The 19,015-nt window shown below is 42.9% G+C and overlaps 1 protein-coding gene across 3 annotated transcripts in view; it reads right to left on the reverse strand.

The window, feature by feature from the left end:
* PPP2R3A (protein phosphatase 2 regulatory subunit B''alpha) overlaps positions 1–19,015 on the reverse strand; it is a 131,592-nt gene that overhangs the window by 31,403 nt on the left and 81,174 nt on the right. The window lies entirely within an intron of this gene.

The following is a 19,015-nucleotide window of genomic DNA, read 5'->3' on the forward strand; positions in this document are numbered from 1 at the left end:
CTCTTAAAGTTAAAATTTTGAAAAATTGTGAACTCTTCTTGCAAAACGCTCTCAATCCAAGTTACTCTTAAACCAAAGTATCACTGTACATGTAAAATGATATATAATATGGGCATTGCAACCGCTCAGACTTTGGCAACATTATGCCAATATATCATCTGAATGACTGGCACACTAAAGGCTTCAGCTATGCCCCAGCCTAGGGATGCAGTAATGCTACGTAATCACATGTAATCCCCGACCAGGGCTGTACCATGCCTCCTCAACCATATCTCATCTTCTAATCTCGTCCATAATTTATTTACACCGAGCTTCCAAGTACATGTAGTAACTCAACAGGAAATCTGAAGATGGCTGCAACATGCAAACAATACGGCTGGTACAGCCTGAAAAATGGCAGCATACTATGTGCCAAAGGTATCGGTCACATACAGAGGGCCAACAATGTCTGGTGCATGTTATAGCAAGACATCTACTGAGTAGTGCATGCTATCCCTTGCTGGGTCGGTCCATATGGTGCGCAAACACTCCCTTTCTACATCTTAAAGCGAATGTACCATCAAGTACATTTGCTTTAAGTATTACCCATGTACGGCGCCGTTCTATTCAAGGTACTGGGTTGGGGGTGAAGCACTGGAGGCGGGCCGGCCCGTCCCCAGTGGGAAAAAAACCCTGCCCCTCTATGACGCAGCTCCATTGATTATAATTGAGCCATGTCATAGAGGGGAGAGGGTTTCCTCCCACTGGGGGAGGGCCGGCCCGCCTCCAGTGCTTCACCCCTGCCCGTTACCCGTGAATAGAACAGCGCCATACATGGGAACTGATTCAAATAAAGGACTGCGGCACCGGCGTCCCCGCTTCGGCACTGTTCTATACATGAGTAATACTTAAAGCAAATGTACCTGATGGTACACTTGCTTTAAAGAGCAGAACATACAACCAAACCCTTCCCAAGCCATATCCTTCAAAGGGGTTCTCTGGCTAATTGGTCACTTCTTTCAAATTAACTGGTGTCAGAAAGTTATATGTATTTGTAATTAACTTCTACTTAAAAATCTAAAATCTTCCATTATTTATCAGCTGCTGTATGTCCTGCAGGAAGTGGTGTGTTCTTTCCATTCCGACACAGTACTCTCTTCTGCCATAGTTTTCTATGGGGATTTGATACTGCTCTGGACAGCTCCTGACATGGACAGAGGTGGCAGCAGAGAGCACTGGGATGGAAAGAATACACAACATTTCATGCCGGACATACAGCAGCTGATAAGTACTGAAAGATTTTACAAATGTAAATAACTTTCTGACAACACTTAATATGAATTTCAAAAAAATGCCAGTCTCCCTTTAATCTCCATGTATATCAAACAGCTTCACCAGTCACAACCTGCCAATGTGCCGTATTGTGTGGGGATTGGGGTTTGACCTCATCTCTGTCCACAATCCTGTATTCTTCTCTATAGCAGTGTCTGACCCTGTCCTGACCTAGGCTTGGCCACTGACCATGCTGGAACTCATGCCAGCCCTGGCACTGGCCTGTAACTGGACTCCTCTCTTGTCTGACCTCTTGGCTTTCTAGGCTAAATGTCACCTACACCGGACCACTCCTAGAGGTGGCAATATTGGGCACCACTGCAACGAAATTCAGAGCCTTGTATTGAGGTTATATGTCGAAAACAGTCGGACCACTTAGACAACACCCTAAGTCAAGGATGGGCAACCTTTGGCCCTCCAGCTGTTGTAAAACTACAATTCCCATCATGCCTGGACAGCCAAAGCTTTAGCTTTGGCTGTCCAGGCATGATGGGAATTGTAGTTTTGCAACAGCTGGGGGGCCATAGGTCCCTCATCCCTGCCCTAAGGAATGGGCCAAAGTCAAACTAGTTAGTTGGGCTACGTGCAGTATATAGCATTGTATGGAACATCTGTTATCGGGATTATTACCCACAACATACAATGTGAACAGTGCCTTATAGCGGCCATGAAAGAGGCCTTTGCGCACTATAAATACAAGTGTGACAAGCCTTGGTTTGGATTTATTACCCCATCTATATGGAGTCGGAGTGCTTGCACACATGACACGTAGCCTTTGTACGGGTTTCCCCTTTGATATGCTCCAGTAATAAGCATCCAGATATAAGGGGAGGCAGAATCTCCCACTTCTAATGCTTCATTATTGAAATCTAATCTTTCTTTCTGTCGGAGAATTTGATATTTCGAGATTGAAAGATTCCAGAGCCTGAAATAACACGTCTAATATTTTTGGGGGAGGACAAGCCGGGGCCATGATATTCCTCAGTGACTCCACACAACGGAAATATTTAGCGAGTACACAAAATCCTTAATAGCTTTATCGTATGGGCGATTCATACCAGACGGATTACAAATGTGAACTGGGACCATGGCTTTATGTTCGGAAAGTATGAAGTTTCTACGTCCCCCCCCCCGGCCAGGACTGGGAGACACTGAGGCGGAATGTGCAGCGCTGACATAAACCACGGCAAAATCAGGCAGAAAGAAAAAAAAAAAAAAAAAAAAGTTTTATAAAGAGCGCGGGGATGTGACAGGAGAAGAGACGCGCTTGTCCTGGAGTTACCCAGCGCGCCTCGCATGGGGAGTATAAATAGAGCGGGGCTCGGGGTGTACAGTGACACTGTTTATTAATGGATAGGATTTCATTGTATTGCTTTATCCCTGCCGAGAGCTCGAAATGTTACCGGAGGGCTTTTTTTTTTTTCTTGCAAATTTTTTAACAAATCTATTTATGAACAGTTCGAGGAAGGGACGGCAATGCAAAAAGGTGGTAAACACAGGCTCTTAAAGGGGAAGGACGTATACTGTAGGCAAGGACCCAAGCCGTACAGAAGCCTTCATAACAAGATTGTGTTTGGCAAGAGTGCTACATGCGCAACAATGGAGGTCACGGTGTGGTAGATGACTGCAGGCCCCAACACTGATACAGCCACACCACTCAAAAGCTGTACTCCCTGGACAAACATTGATCATCAATAGGATCTGCCTGACGTATGATAATGTCACTGCTACTTATGGGACCCCACGCCGGCCTTGCCTGCAGAAAAGAAGCGGCTGTGCATGCCCAGGCCCACCATTAGGGGGCGATCACACATAGAAGATTTGGTACAGAAATTTTTTTGTAACTTAAATTTAGTTCCATCAAAAGTTTCTGGAAAAAATCTACCACATATAAAGTCATCCTTGTACTTATCGGAGCGGCCATAAAAACTTCAAGAGGTAAAACCCTCTTTAAAAGGTTATTTCCATCGCAAGACATTATCCTATACCACCAGTGTTGATTGTTGGGGTCGCCCCCTCAATGATCATGAGAAATGTCCTAGAATGAATGGAACGCACCATGCATGGGCAGTCCAGTGCTCCCTCATCCTCTATGGGGTTTCCAAACATTGCCAAGGGCTGAGTTTGGCATCGCTTGGAAGATTGTATCAGGGCAGGTTGCAAACAATTGGGGGACATTTATCAGGGGTTTTGCACTTATTTTTCAGCAAATAATTGGGTTTTTTCGCCATTTTTTTGAAGCCAAAGCCAGGAATGGATTTGAAAAGAGGAGAAATCTCAGTCTTTCCTTCACGACCTGTTCTCTATTTATAGTCCGTTCTTGGCTTTGGCTTCAAAGATCTGTCAGATAAATTTCTCTGTGCAAAGGCACCATTAGTTTTATTTATGAACCAGTATTCGACAAGCAAATATTTTTAGGTACAACTTTTTTTTTTTTTTAATCTGCCTGTTTGGGGTATTCACCAAAAAATTACACATAATCCAGGATTTATGCCCAATTTTTTAATTTGCAACATTTAAAAAAAGTCGCAAAAAAGTGATGAATGCTTACGTCCGGTCAGTACCAGGTGAATATGTTTGCAAAATTTTTTACAAATATTTTGTGAATATTCTATTCAGAAATTTATGAAGTTTGCTAAATTAGTCCTAATCAGCTGGGTAAAAAACAGACGAATACTCTGTAGAAAAATTGCACGTTCTAGACTCAATAGTAAATGTCCCCCGTGGTGCCTTCCATTCACCACAGCAATATATGTTTCTCCCTGCTGCTGTGATTGGTGGGAGTGACTAAGGAAAGATGTCTGCACGATATTCATTTTTTTTCGCTTATTTTTTTCTTTACAGTATAAAATTGATGGATCCCATAAATTTTAGACCCTAGTAGTTCCGCACACACCGGAGGGTCCTCCGCCCAGATTCATCTCACTCCATGTATTGTAATGACTGGGAACTGTTTAGATGAGGCCTCCGTCCCCGGGCTGAGCTGCTCCTTCTGCTTCCCATCATCTATATGGTTTTGGCCGGAGGCTGGAATCAGTAGTCTGATTTATTCAGCTATTTGGAATAGGTCTGAGCAAGTCAATTACTTTGCAAGATGGGGATAGTAGAGATGTAATCAGCTCACCGGCCGTAACATAGCGTGCCGATAAAAGACGTACATTAGGATAACATTAAAGTTATCTATTACACTGTCAGGGGCTGTCAGGGGCAAGAGCAGAAAGTGTCTGTGACTTACAAGATGTCAGGAAACAAGAACTAGTCCTCATGATGGGAACTCTGCCTAAGAGAGGGCAAAAAGCAAATAAAGGGTATAACTCCATACTGAAGGCCATCATAGCGCATTGCTGTGGTTCTTTGTATGGGGGTACTACAATGCTTATAGTCAACGGATCCTTCTGTCGTAAGAGGGGAAAACACCATCGATAAGAGTTCTGACTATTCATAATATGGACTAGGCCTTCTTTGCCTAGGTAAGTAGCGCATGCACACTTGGAGCTGGAGCTGTTTTTGGATGAAATCGGCTATGTTTTTCTAATCCTGGATAACTCTTTTATTGAATATAATTTTTTTGCCATTAATAGTCTTTTAAATTGGCACTTAAAAAAAAAAAAAAGAACAAAACAAAAAACTTTCGATATATTTTAAAGAGACATATCAGTTGGGGTCTGGGTGTTCAGATCCTAACCAACTGCTAGATAAAGTGGGAGCAGTGCTCACATACTCCTCCCACTCTAAACCACATGACCAAGATGGCTGCAGTGTGACAGAGAGAAGTGCTCAGCCGAGCCCTTCTCTCTCCGCTTGCTCTAGCAATTAGCCGGGCTCTGAACACTCCGATACCAACTGATCATGTCTCTAGGATATATATATATATTTTTTTAAATGACAGGTACCCTCCAGTCTTCATCCGCACTGTACTCTGGTTTTATGCAAATTATTTCCTGTCACCTAATAGTTCGCTACAAAAAGTCAGAGTAACTCTAGCCTTACGCTACAAGTCACGGCATCCACTAGCAGGCTGGGAGCTGTAAATGCCTAAGGCCTGCACATTGCTGGAGCCTCACTGCTAATGCACCATTTGCACTTATAATTAAAATCTGTCAATCCTGTAAATGTCATTTGTCAATAGGTTTTAGCACAAAAAAAAAAAAAAAAAAAAAGACTAAAATACTAAATTTCCAGATGCAGGCACACTTTACTGGAGCGCTAGTGTTCATCATGTCGGCTTAAAAAAATATGAGGATTAGTTTAGTTTCATGAGCTGCTCCCCAATACCTGACACTGAAAGTAAACCCAGCCGCGCAAACATCTACCCCATAGCACAGAACTAGATAAGGTAAAGATACAGCCCTAGGGAGTCCTGCAAAACATTAATACAGCCCTAGGGAGTCCTGGAAAACATGTAAACAGCTATAGGGAGTCCTGGAAAACATGTAAACAGCTATAGGGAGTCCTGGAAAACATGTAAACAGCCCTTAGGAGTCCTGGAAAACATAGATAAAGCCCTAGGGAGTCCTAAAAAACATTAATACAGCCCGAGGGGGTCCTGGAAAACAGATACAGCCCTAGGGGGTCCTGGAAAACATGGATACAGCCCTAGGGAGTCCTGGAAAACATTAATACAGCCCTAAGGAGTCCTAGAAAACATGTAAACAGCCCTTAGGAGTCCTGGAAAACATTAATACTGCCATAGGGGGTCCTGGAAAACATGGATACAGCCCTAGGGGGTCTTAGAAATCATGGATACAGCCCTAGGGCATCCTGGAAATCATGGATACAGCCCTAGGGGGTCCTGGAAATCATGTATACAGCCCTAGGGGGTCCTGGAAATCATGTGTACAGCCATGTTTACTGCAAGTCTGCTCATCTATAATAATAACTGATCACCTTAGGTGATAAGTATCAGATCAATCACCAGAAAACAGATCCATTGGGACCCACTCTCTTTACTCACTAAGGGTATGCTATAAATCAGGCGGAATCAGGCGCCCAAGCTCTTCCATAGACAGGCTACGGCACACAGAGGCAGGCGGATTCCGCGGCGGAGAGTTCAGCCGCAGAGTTCGGCCTGATTTACTCAGTGTGAACATACCCTAAGGGACTTCTGACCACCATTAGTCCCAAAGCAAGTATATGGCTCTGTGGTAAAGCATGGGGGTCTTAACTATCCTAGGCAGTCCTGAAGTGAGTGCCCTGGGTAGCGGACAAGACTGCCATTGCATTCCCTGGAGATGCAAGGGACCCCTCCTCATGTGATCTGCAGGTGTTCTAGCGGTTACACCAGATATGTATCTGCTGAATAAGTGAGCGGTTATCCCAAAACGCTAGACACATACGCATTATTGTTACAGTAACAGCCTTTAGCAAAAACTCTTGCGAAAGAAGGATGGGAACATGTTTGTTCTCACGGAAGACAAGATGCCGCCAGAAGTGTCTGGCAGCCTGTTACTCCCCTCATGCATGCTAGCTGGATTCACCATGTCACTATGAGAATGACAGGATCCCGCAAATGCAGGGACAGGAAGAGCTGTCATGTGGACACAGATGCAGAATCTCATCTGGCAGGTAGTGGAGAGGTTATGTATACATTACAGCAGTCAATGAGCTTTATTATAGACCTCGTAGTCATTCTCTAAATGAAAATGGTAGGGTGTAAAGTGGAAGTATTATAATATACAAATCCTATATGGCGGCCTGAGGATAGGAGATGAAGAATGATATGAGGAAATGCAGGTAACAAATGATGATGGGATGAGACACAAGGCGGAGGTGGCCTGTAATCATATATATAGAAGAACACTATTCCTCCATAGATAATGACCCCTTTGGTGGATCCCCGCTGACAAGTATCCTGAGCTCACTCCCAACCCTACGTTATTCTGTTGATCCTCACTATGTTTCCTGCAGGCACTTCTTTTATTAGAAGGGTGTTGCGGTTTCACAGGAAAAGCCAATTATGTATTATAAATCAATTTTCTCCGCTAAGTAGGCATGTAGGGAGGAGGCGGCACAATGACAGGCCGGCATGAACATCCCCCCTACGTCTACATAGCTGCTCGGCAGCCAGAAGGTGGGATCGGGTTCCCTGGAGTCACCCCTCGCCGAGCAGGCCTCGGATTAGTTTCCTGCAGGCGACTGGGTGTCTCTGAGATGTGGTATGTAAACACACATAACTCCTTCTAGACTCAGCACATCTACTGCCTAAACCCTGATCGGAGAATAAAAGGCCGATACACACATTAGACAAGTTTCAGCAGGCCGGTCAACCATTCATGTGTATGATGGTGTCCTAACGCTCCCCTGTCTGATGGTGTCAGCGGAGGAAGCGATAGGGCATATTGAATTCTAAGTGCCCAGTCATTTTGTTCTTTGGGAACTAAGGTGCTACCCACCCCCACCCATTCTGAACACAGGACCGCTTGGCCAAGTGAAGCATTCATGTGTATGGGGGAAATCAGGAGAGCTAGCTCTTGGATGAACACTCATGCGGCTGACAGATATCTTAGAAAAAAAAATATATATAGCTGCATTTGTCTAGAAACAGCGCCGCTCTTGTCTTTAGTTTGGGTGTGGTATTGCAGCTCAGTTCTATTAAAGTGAGTGAAGCGCAGTTTTTGGAAAACAAGCAGCTATGTTTTTTTAAATCCTGGATAACCCCTTTAAGTTGCTACATTCTCACGAATGGGGGAGAGTCCCAGAGCACGCCTTAAAAGGGACTATGAAAAAAGACAACCCCATTTAAAAGGTAGAAGCAGGCTACTCTATATCATAATCATAGAGAAGAGAAGCCACATTTGCTATAAGGAGAGTGGGAGTCATCCTTACAGAGAAGGGGCTCCCCAAACAGCACATATGGACCCTTTAAGGCTTCTGTTGAGCGAGCCATAAAATAAGTACTCATTATACAAGTAACGAACCCCATTAAAATCAATGGGAGGCATGAGCATATGTTTTAGGGTCCTATTACACCAACAGATTATCTGCCAAAGCCAGGAATGGGTTTGAAAAGAGGAGAAATCTCAGTCTTTCCTTTATTAACTATTCTGTTTATAGTCCATTCCTGGCTTTGGCTAAAAAAAAAAGTCAGATAATCTGTAGGTGTAATAGGACTAGGGATGGTTCGAACCGAGTTCGGATCGGGTTCGTACAAACCCGAACCCTCGGTAATGATTCCCGCTGTCTGCCCGCTCCGTGCAGCGGGCAGATCCAGCGGGAGGACCGCCTGGAAAAAAGGGATACAGCCATAGCCATAGGCTGTATCCCATTTTTCCAGGCGGTCTTCCCGCTGGATCCGCCCGCTGCACAGAGCGGGCAGACAGCGGTAATCCGATGCCGAGTGTTCTGGTTCATCCGAACCCGAACCTCGGCGGGTTCGGACCATCCCTAAATAGGACCCTTAGACATATAAGCCTTGTGTTCTGCATCTGCAACTCTCTGAAATCAGATCAGATTAAACTATATTGTCTATGTCTTTTTTGCTGATCTTCCATATAACACACAAAAACACTGCCCCTATACAAATCACACATATGTGGTAGGTATTTTACATAGAGGAGAAAAAGACAATGACATGGTACTATAGGGTATATAGAATAATGACCCGTCCTACTGTTCTGTGCCCCCTACAAATAGCTGAAGATGCAGTTCTGCACCAGCCCCAGCAGACCACAACATGGAGTACGACTGGAACGAAAAACCAGAGAGAAAATCTCCAATTTTCTGGTTTGTTATTGTACAGTAAACTCCAGTCTGATTCCATTTACTCATCCAGAAACCTCAGCGGTTACAGCTTGAGTAATTGTGTTGCAGCATTCCTCCTCTCCTGCTGAGCCAACACATTGAGAAACCTCATCCTGCACCGCAGTCTGGATGGGCCTGGGTCCCCGCCGCCGCCACGCAGCAGCTCTCGATCTGTCCTATAGACATACATTCTAATAAACTGCTCAATTCATTGTAATGTGCCAATAGTCAAATTAAAAACACACATTTACAGGCTATTCTTAGGTACTAACATGGGGCTGCAGACTGCTGCCTTCTATCCCAGCAGAGAGGAACACACATGGGTAACCAGCAGATCCCTAGACCCCCACCATTCAGGCTTTGTATATGCTCTTAAGTTTCAATTACTATTAATGAGAATAAAAGTGTCACTGTTATAATTTTCAAAACCTAAATCAACAGTAGATGTGATATAAAGAAAGTTTGCAATTTACATTCATTATCTTTTTTTCAGTTATAATGGAAAAGACGGCACTTCCTGTCTTCTGACTTTTTTCTCAAAAAACAGGAAAGTCAGAAAACAGAATGTCCTGTGTATCCCAGGCCATCTGAGCGCTCACAGAGAGAAGGCAGTCATGTGATTGATGGACACATTGAGCCGTGACTCTCTGGACTGGCTGAATCTCCTTTGTTTAGCCTGTTTTTTGCCAAACAGCGCAAGTCAGAAAATCTGCCTTCAGGAGACTGGACCTAGATTTCTGGTAAGTACAGCTTTTGTTTTACAGCATTATAACAACAGAAATAATGAATGTAAATTGCAAACTTGTTTTTATCTTATCTAATGTATCTTATCAGAGAAAAATGTATCTTATCAGAGAAAAATGCATCTTTCTTCACTTATCTTCACTTGCTTTATTTCACATCTACTGTTGATTTAGACTTTGAAAGTTATAACGACAGGTACACTTTAAGCTCTCTCTTTTTGGGGTGTCTGTCGCTCCAAATCCCATAGGAACATATGATTTACATATCATAAAAGTCTATTGTCAACAATAGTTAGCCACTAGCGATGAGCGAACTTGCCGAAAGTTCAGGTTTGCACAAGGGCCATAGGCTGTATCTCTGTTTTCCAGGCAGTCCTTGGGAAGCACAAAACTTCTCTAAATGGCGATTGTTCAGGTTGGCTCATTTCTAATAACCCCTTGCCTGATAGCTCTGAACCAGACTCCTGGGCCCCCGTCCAATCAATTGTTATTAAACTTTTAGTCTAATAGAAGTAGGTATTGGGACAATGGCATACCCCTTTCGTTTACTGTATAATGATACCTGTCTAAGGCCCCCCAGTATATTTTGCACCCACACCTCCTTTACACCCAGCAATACACACACTAATTTTCAACCAGTTAAAGCCTATCTGTTGTTTTGTTAACTAAGTCTCCATAGAAAGAGCAGCTGCATGGAAGACATCACAGAACAGTAGTTAATGAGGTGAACTTTAATACTTACAGTTAACTCTTGTGTAGTCTTATTGCAAGCCCTTAATGACTTTGCATCTGCTCTCAATAATCCTCCTCCGCACCTTCTCCCTCTCCATAGACTTGTACGGAAAGCATGTAACAAGATCTCTCAGTGAGCTGCTAGTCCATCTTACAAGGTGAACCAAAGTTTAGCAGATAAAGTGGGGAAAGTAAAGGAGCTTGATAAGTGATGAAAGATGCATTTTTCTCTGATAAGATATATTACAAGGTTTCTAACAATCACTTGTACTACCGATGTATGCAGTTTGCTGGGACGATCGTGAGCATTCAGGCCATTCAGAGAAAATAAAAATGAGTGCACATTACTGGCTTGAAGAGGTAAGATTAACTACGGTTTCTATAGGGAAACAGGCCAAGACCTGTATTGCCCACTGTCTGCCACGGCACAATGCTATTTCCTGGACTTTAGATGCAGTATTATGTGGGATCCATCTGACATTACATCAGCTCTTTTAAGGATATAAAATTTGGATCTTCTGGAACTGCCTGCTGACATTATGTGGGCTGAATATGATGCTATTATCTTGGCACTGTATAGCGGTATTACGTTGGCCGAAATTATGAGAATAGTGTATACATGGTAACTTTGCTTTGTTCCCAAGGATCTGCATAAAGCATTGTTATAGCGGTTCAGACCCTCCTAGTCAAAGGACCCCCCGCTCCTTCACCAAGTTGCAGCACAGTAACAATAGTCTATGGTCCAGGTAGACTGTCTATGGTCCTGGTGGACTGTCTTATGGTACTGGTCCAAAGCAAGTCACTGTGCCAGGAATATTTAGCAATGACGCATATACAGCTGGCTATATTATACAAGTGAATTATAATAAAGATCATTATTAATTATAATGCTGTCATCGTTACATAAGTATAATTATACCCATGACACAACTATAACATCATGTACACATGACACCATAGGAAAGTGAGTTCCTGCCCAAACAAGCCAGAAACCCACACATTCACAGTCATAGGAATAATCACCGACACACGACTTCCAGATCGAGAATTTGGACTGTAGTAAAAGACATGACGGACTCTTTTCCAAATTTTTTCTTCCCAATAAACTTGTAAAATATGCAGACTAAGTCCAAATGACTCATTAAAATGTACTTTTTTAGCAGCAGGGGCATGCTTTGCCCAAATTTGTACTGAAATGTATAATTTAGGTCTTTTTCTTTATTATGTCAACATATTCCCCAAAGGAAAAAGCACGGCAAGATGCCAAGCCGTGATTAAAGCCTTTACTGCCAGGAAACCTGAGCACCATCAGTCACATACGGCACACAAGCTCCTTCTCCCCGATCGAGATGAATGGCCTCTGTACACATAGATGAAGAAGTCATCAACTACGCACTTTATGAAGACAATCCAGACTATTCAAACCCTGGAACTATTGTTTTACTTTCTAGACACAGACAGTAGTAAATCTAATGAGGGATTCTAGACTTGGCGCATAAACCTGGTGCATTTTTGATCCTCTACTTCAGCCTAAATTCGGACTGGATAAAACAAGAAATCTTTCCATTCTCAGAGTCGTGACCAATCCAGCAGCTTCCTATACTGGTTATCAGCTTCCCAAACATGGTGGAAGAAGAACTCCTATTAGGCGAAGCGAGGTTTAATGATAAACGATCGCAAACGAGATTGTATATCGTTAACCGTAAATCGTTCACTATATTACATACGATAGTCGTTGGGTACAATTGTCACAATAATAGTTACTACGATCGTTTAGTCCATCTGATCCCAGCAAAATAATGTACGATGTACACTTAACGATTACTGAACGAATGTCAAACAGCAGCGAACGTATGTGGAATTACAGCGAATGATTAACAATGATTTTAGGGTCAGATCTAAATCAATGATCAACGCCCACACAAACGATTTTTCGATCGTTTACTGCAGTAACACAGAACAATTATCGTTTAATATCAAATAATATAACGATTTTCCACATGATTATCGTCCCCTGTAATAGGGCTCTTAAATGTTCAGCCAGAAGCAAAGAAGTTCATGGCCAACAAGTCCTGGGTTTGAGTCCCTAAAAGTAACATTAAAGACTTCTCCCACCCGTTTTCTCTTCACCCCGCAGGATGGGCATTTAAATCTCACTGGTAGTCTGGGCCTGCAGCAGAGATGTTATGAACGTATTACTGGTCCAGACCGCCAATTAAATATGAATGCCCCACGCTGCCAAACCAGCGTGTGGGAGTGGAGTGGAGCAAGGACCACTCAAAGCAGCATGGGGAAGAGGAGAAGAAACTCATTCTTGAAGTCTATGAGCTGGCAGTCAGCTGAGCCATCAGACCAGGGTATAAAGCTACTGTGCATAAGAACATCTGTTCTCCGGAGTCCCAGCCACCCCCCATAGTAAAAGAGCCTCCTCACAGGGCACATGCGCAGCCAGAAGTGCACCACGGGTTGTATGCAAAGGAAGTTACCTATCAACTATGGGTTGGTACTGAGATCTGAGAAACCGTATAAGACAGGTAAATAAACATTATTGCCAATATACTTCTGAAAGATCCATTGAATAGAATGGGACAACCCCTTTAAAGGTGTTTTCCAGTACTTCATGTCTAATAGGAGTGTAATACCCGACTAATCAACACAGACAGTATACAAGCGTTATACGGCTGGCAAACAGCTTATCATCAGATAGGGTTTAATACTTAAAGGGTGCTCCGCAGGATAGGGCATTGGTGGGGTCCGATCGTTGGGTGCGATCCTGAAAATGCAGTAAAATTGTAGTCGGAATAAATCGAGACGGACAACAATGCAAGGCTACCGCTCTATTCATAACCAAATTAAAAGTTATATTGAGGAAACCCCTTTAAAGCTGTAATACTGGCAAACTGTTGCCATGGGGTATTCGCACTAGTAGATTCCACAAAGGGTGAACTAGGGTGAAATCTTCATGGGAGTTTTTGACACCGGAGACTCATGTAATAAAGCAGGAAGTACCTAGAAAGCAATCTTATATATAACTAAAAAAAGGTGTATGCAAAAGTGATGGATTAAAAGGAAAAAATATGCCAGAACATCAACGCAACAAAGTATAAAGTCTCAGTCAAAACTCACAAATAGAAGTTAGGAGGAGGCGCCCCCGGGGAGATTTTTCTTATTGAGCCTAATGCTGTATATAATGATTAATGTCCATAATATAATGCTGATGTATGTGTGGAAGCAGGCTCCAACATGCACAGAGGATGGATTACGAGGAAGATTCATGCTGCATAGGCCTTAAAATACCATGTATCACTCACTATATCCAACAATCTAGTTCTGGTTGGGAGTGTCAGTGGATCCAAGATCCTTGAGCCCTCACAAGCCTAATGTGTCCTGTGGGAGATTTCACTAGACTGACACACTGAGGTACAATGGTCAGGATCTTTTCCATAATAAGGTGCTGGCCTATTGATGGAGGTTTCTTGAGTACATCTGACATTACTATGTACTGGAACGTAAAGCTGGTTACCTCATCAGACTTGAGCAAACTTAAGGCCATATTACACGGCACAACATTCTAGGGTAAGCGAGGTTAGTACTTGCTTCCCCATCTTTCCTAGAGATGAGCGGATTTGAGCGGACAGCCACTGGCATAGACTGTATCCCAGTTTTCTAGGCGTTCCTTAGGCTGTATCCACTCGCTGCACGGAGCCGGCAGACAGCGGGAGTCAGATGCCGATAGTTCAGGTTCATACGAACCCGAACTTCGGCAAATCCGCTCATCTCTAATGTTTCCCCGCTGCCCAGACAATTCTTAGATCATTTTAGCTGCCCACTAAAGTCAGCTTCCGTTTGCTGCCACTGGTCCTATTGCTGGTCCGATGCTGCACTAATTGTGCTCTTTTAGGCTATGTTCACACTACGTATATTTGAGGCTGTATGTTTGAGGCTGTATAGCAACCAAAACCAGGAGTGGATTGAAAACACAGAAAGGCTCTGTTCACATAATGTTGTAATTGAGTGGATGGCCGTCATTTAATGGCAAATATGTGCTGTTATTTTAAAACAACGGCTGTTGTATTGAAATAATGGAAGTTATTTACCGTTATATGGCGGCCATCCACTCAATTTCAACATTGTGTGGACAGATCCTTTCTGTGTTTTCAATCCACTCCTGGTTTTGGTTGCTATGAGGACCTGACATGAGGACCAAATACAGCCTCAAATATACATAGTGTGAACCCAGCCTAAACATGTTAAAAGACCACAAATCAGCCAACATTGTGCATGTTGGCCAATCGAAGCCTTTTAACATGTCCTATTACACAAAACGAATAAGGCCGATAATAGTTTTGTGTAGAAGGGCCTTTAGGCCTCATTCACACGTTCTGTAAATTTTCCCATAATTGTGCATGTCAAATTATGGACATTTAGGGCCCATTAATTTATACTGGGTTATTCACACTATCCACAGTTTTATGGATCTTCAATCATTTCAGCAAAAAAATAGCGTGGACCGTAATTCTACAGGATCCGTATTATTTGTAGACGTTACATGTTCAAAAAATACAGTTCATCCTAATTTAAGGGCGCTTTCACATGTTACGTAAATCTTGGAAGCTGGGCACCAGGATCACAGATCTCCCAGCATCATGTATCATTATCATGCTGAGAGCGCCAAAAGTGTTTAAATCTTTGCAGGACTGGACTGATACAGATTTTGTTATCATTATGAAGGCGGAAGGTCTTTGATCCTGGTCTCCCATGATTCATGGAACATGTGAACGCACCCTAAACTATCAACTTCACATTTTTTTGAAGACTCACAAATAGACTAGGAGGTATATCATCATAGCAATGGCAGCTATTTGATGGAGTCTCGAATACCAAGTCACTAAATTTATCAGGTATCTTCTATGATGAGACCCTTTAAATGCTTTCACAGTGCTATCTGTTTTACTACTTCTTTCCATGCAAAAATAACAGCTTAGTAATGTTCCACCTTCGGGTTTGACACCCACGTGTATATCGCACGTCTACAGTAACCCACTTCAGATTATACATGAATGATGCCTCATTATTACTCAGTACATCGTACACTTCATAGACTATCGCTTCATCCATACAGCTGTAATCTGTGAGCCGGGCCTTGTAAGTACACAAGGCAAACAAGGACAAGGTATTGAGCAGGGATATAAAGAATATGTCTGTGGTTTAGGAGGGATATTCTGGAGGTAATTCTAATAACGTGTTAACAAAGACGTATATCAGAAATACTCAAATGACCTAAGCAACATTTCTGAGCACATATGTTACCGAGCTCACACTGGAGGCGAGCTGAGCAAAGTCTCATCAATGAGCTCCCTAGAGAGAGAACCGAGCCAGGCTCGTAAACCAAGCTTCGGAGAGGCCGTAAATGCTGCTCCATACATGGTAATGTGCTAGATCTACTTTATTGTCACACAGCAAAGAAGTCTATTATCAGACTGGGAAGAGGGAGCGAAAAACAGTACCGTAACAGCAGGCTATATACTCAATAAAAGGATCCAGAATATGTAGGCCCTAAGCCAATATCTGCCTTATAGCAAACATTGCAAAATCATAGAATATGAAGTAAACATAAAAGGCCATAATGGTAGAAACTTATGTGAAAATACAAGAAGTGAGAATCCAGAATGGTGTTATGTGTGGAACATATACCAGCCCAATGTATTTACCAAGAGGGTTATATATAAAGCTGTAGATGAACGATCTGTTCCACTATAATGGAAAAGTGGAGGGTACGAGGATCTGATTGTAGTTGGGTTTAAGAGTATAGCCAAAACTCATCAGTCATATCAGAGGAACATGAAGGAGGAAAAATACATTATACAAGCTAGAATAAAAGTATACCTGTCACAAAGCCTGGACCTGGCATAGCGTGCGATCCATTTGCCGCCATGATCAGTCGGTAATGCCTAGTTGGATCAGAATGTGATTACGCACAGTCCAGACTTTGTGACTGGTACGCTTTAAAGGAGAAGTCCAGCGAAATTTTTTATTAAAGTATTGTATTGTCCCCCAAAAGTTATACAAATCACCAATATACACTACCGTTCAAAAGTTTGGGGTCACATTGAAATGTCATTTTTGAAGGAAAAGCACTGTACTTTTCAATGAAGATAACTTTAAACTAGTCCTAACTTTAAACAAATACACTCTATACATTGCTAATGTGGTAAATGACTATTCTAGCTGCAAATGTCTGGTTTTTGGTGCAATATCTATATAGGTGTATAGAGGCCCATTTTCAGCAACTATCACTCCAGTGTTCTAATGGTACAATGTGTTTGCTCATTGGCTCAGAAGGCTAATTGATGATTAGAAAACCCTTGTGCAATTATGTTCACACATCTGAAAACAGTCTAGCTCGTAACAGAAGCTACAAAACTGACCTTCCTTTGAGCAGATTGAGTTTCTGGAGCATCACATTTGTGGGGTCAATTAAACACTCAAAATGGCCAGAAAAAGAGAACTTTCATCTGAAACTCGACAGTCTATTCTTGTTCTTAGAAATGAAGGCTATTCCATGCGAGAAATTGCTAAGAAATTGAAGATGTCCTACAACGGTGTGTACTACTCCCTTCAGAGCACAGCACAAACAGGCTCTAACCAGAGTAGAAAAAGAAGTGGGAGGCCGCGTTGCACAACTAAGCAAGAAGATAAGCACATTAGAGTCTCTAGTTTGAGAAACAGACGCCTCACAGGTCCTGGCAACTGGCATCTTCATTAAATAGTACCCGCAAAACACCAGTGTCAATATCTACAGTGAAGAGGCGGCTGCGGGATTTTGGGCTTCAGGGCAGAGTGGCAAAGAAAAAGCTATATCTGAGACTGGCCAATAAAAGAAAAAGATTAAGATGGGCAAAAGAACACAGACATTGGACAGAGGAAGACTGGAAAAAAGTGTTGTAGACGGATGAATCCAAGTTTGAGGTGTTTGGATCACAAAGAAGAACGTTTGTGAGACGCAGAACAAATGAAAAGATGCTGGAAGAATGCCTGACGCCATCTGTTAAGCATGGTGGAGGTAATGTGATGGTCTGGGGTTGCTTTGGTGCTGGTAAGGTGGGAGATTTGTACAGGGTAAAAGGGATTCTGAATAAGGAAGGCTATCACTCAATTTTGCAACGCCATGCCATACCCAGTGGACAGCGCTTGATTGGAGCCAATTTCATCCTACAACAGGACAATGACCCTAAACACACCTCCAAATTGTGCAAGAACTATTTACAGCAGAAGCAGCAGCTGGTATTCTATCGGTAATGGAGTGGCCAGCGCAGTCACCAGATCTGAACCCCATTGAGCTGTTGTGGGAGCAGCTTGACCGTATGGTACGCCAGAAGTGCCCATCCAACCAATCCAACTTGTGGGAGCTGCTTCTAGAAGTGTGGGGGGCAATTTCTCCAGCTTACCCCAACAGATTAACAGCTAGAATGCCAAAGGTGTGCAATGCTGTAATTGCTGCAAAAGTTGGATTCTTTGACGTAAGCAAAGTTTGATGTAAAAACAATGTTATTTCAAATACAAATCATTATTTCTTACCTTGTCAATGTCTTGGCTCTATTTTCTATTTATTTCACAAAGTATGGTGGTGAAAAAGTGTGACTATTCATGGAAAACACAAAATTTTTGGGTGACCCCAAACTTTTGAACGGTAGTGTACACTTATTACGGGAAATGCTTATAAAGTGCTTTTTTCCCTGCACTTACTACTGCATTAAGGCTTCACTTCCTGGATAAAATGGTGATGTCACTTCCTGGATAAAATCGTGATGTCACGACCCGACTCCCAGAGCTGTGTGGGCTGTGGCTGCTGGAGAGGATGATGGCAGGGGGACACTGAGGGACACAGGGCACTGGAGGTACACTGAGCATCCCTCTGCCATCATCCTCAGCCCGCACAGCTCTGGGAGTCGGGTCGTGACATCACCATGTTATCCTGGAAGTGAAGCCTTGATGCAGTAGTAAAAAAGCACTTTATAAGCATTTCCCGTAATAAGTGTATATTGTGGATTTGAATAACTTTTGGGGGGCAATAAAATACTTTAATAAAAAATTTTCTTCTTCTTTAAGTCTGGCAAAGGATATTACCAACCATGTCTCTCTCCCCTCCTATCTGACCAAGGGCCCTATTATATGGGCTAATAAGCATCAATCCCTGTGACTGACGCTTGTTTACAGAGCCTTTGATCAGTGGTGGGAAACCTCTGGGCCTTCAGCTCTTGCAAAACTATTTCTACTGCAAGGCTGTTCAGGCATAAGGGTATGTTCACATTGAGCAAAAGTGGCAAATTTCCGAGCGGACCACCTGTCATGGACTCCGCTCGGAATCCCACCTACCTCAGTGTGTCAATTCAATGCCTCACACGCCTCCGCTCTCCACTCAAAGAATTGACATGACAGAGAGCAAAGGCACGCGCCAGGGAGCACATTGACACACTGAGGTAGGCGGG

The sequence above is a fragment of the Dendropsophus ebraccatus genome, chromosome 6, assembly GCF_027789765.1.
Source record: "Dendropsophus ebraccatus isolate aDenEbr1 chromosome 6, aDenEbr1.pat, whole genome shotgun sequence".
NCBI lineage: Eukaryota > Metazoa > Chordata > Amphibia > Anura > Hylidae > Dendropsophus > Dendropsophus ebraccatus.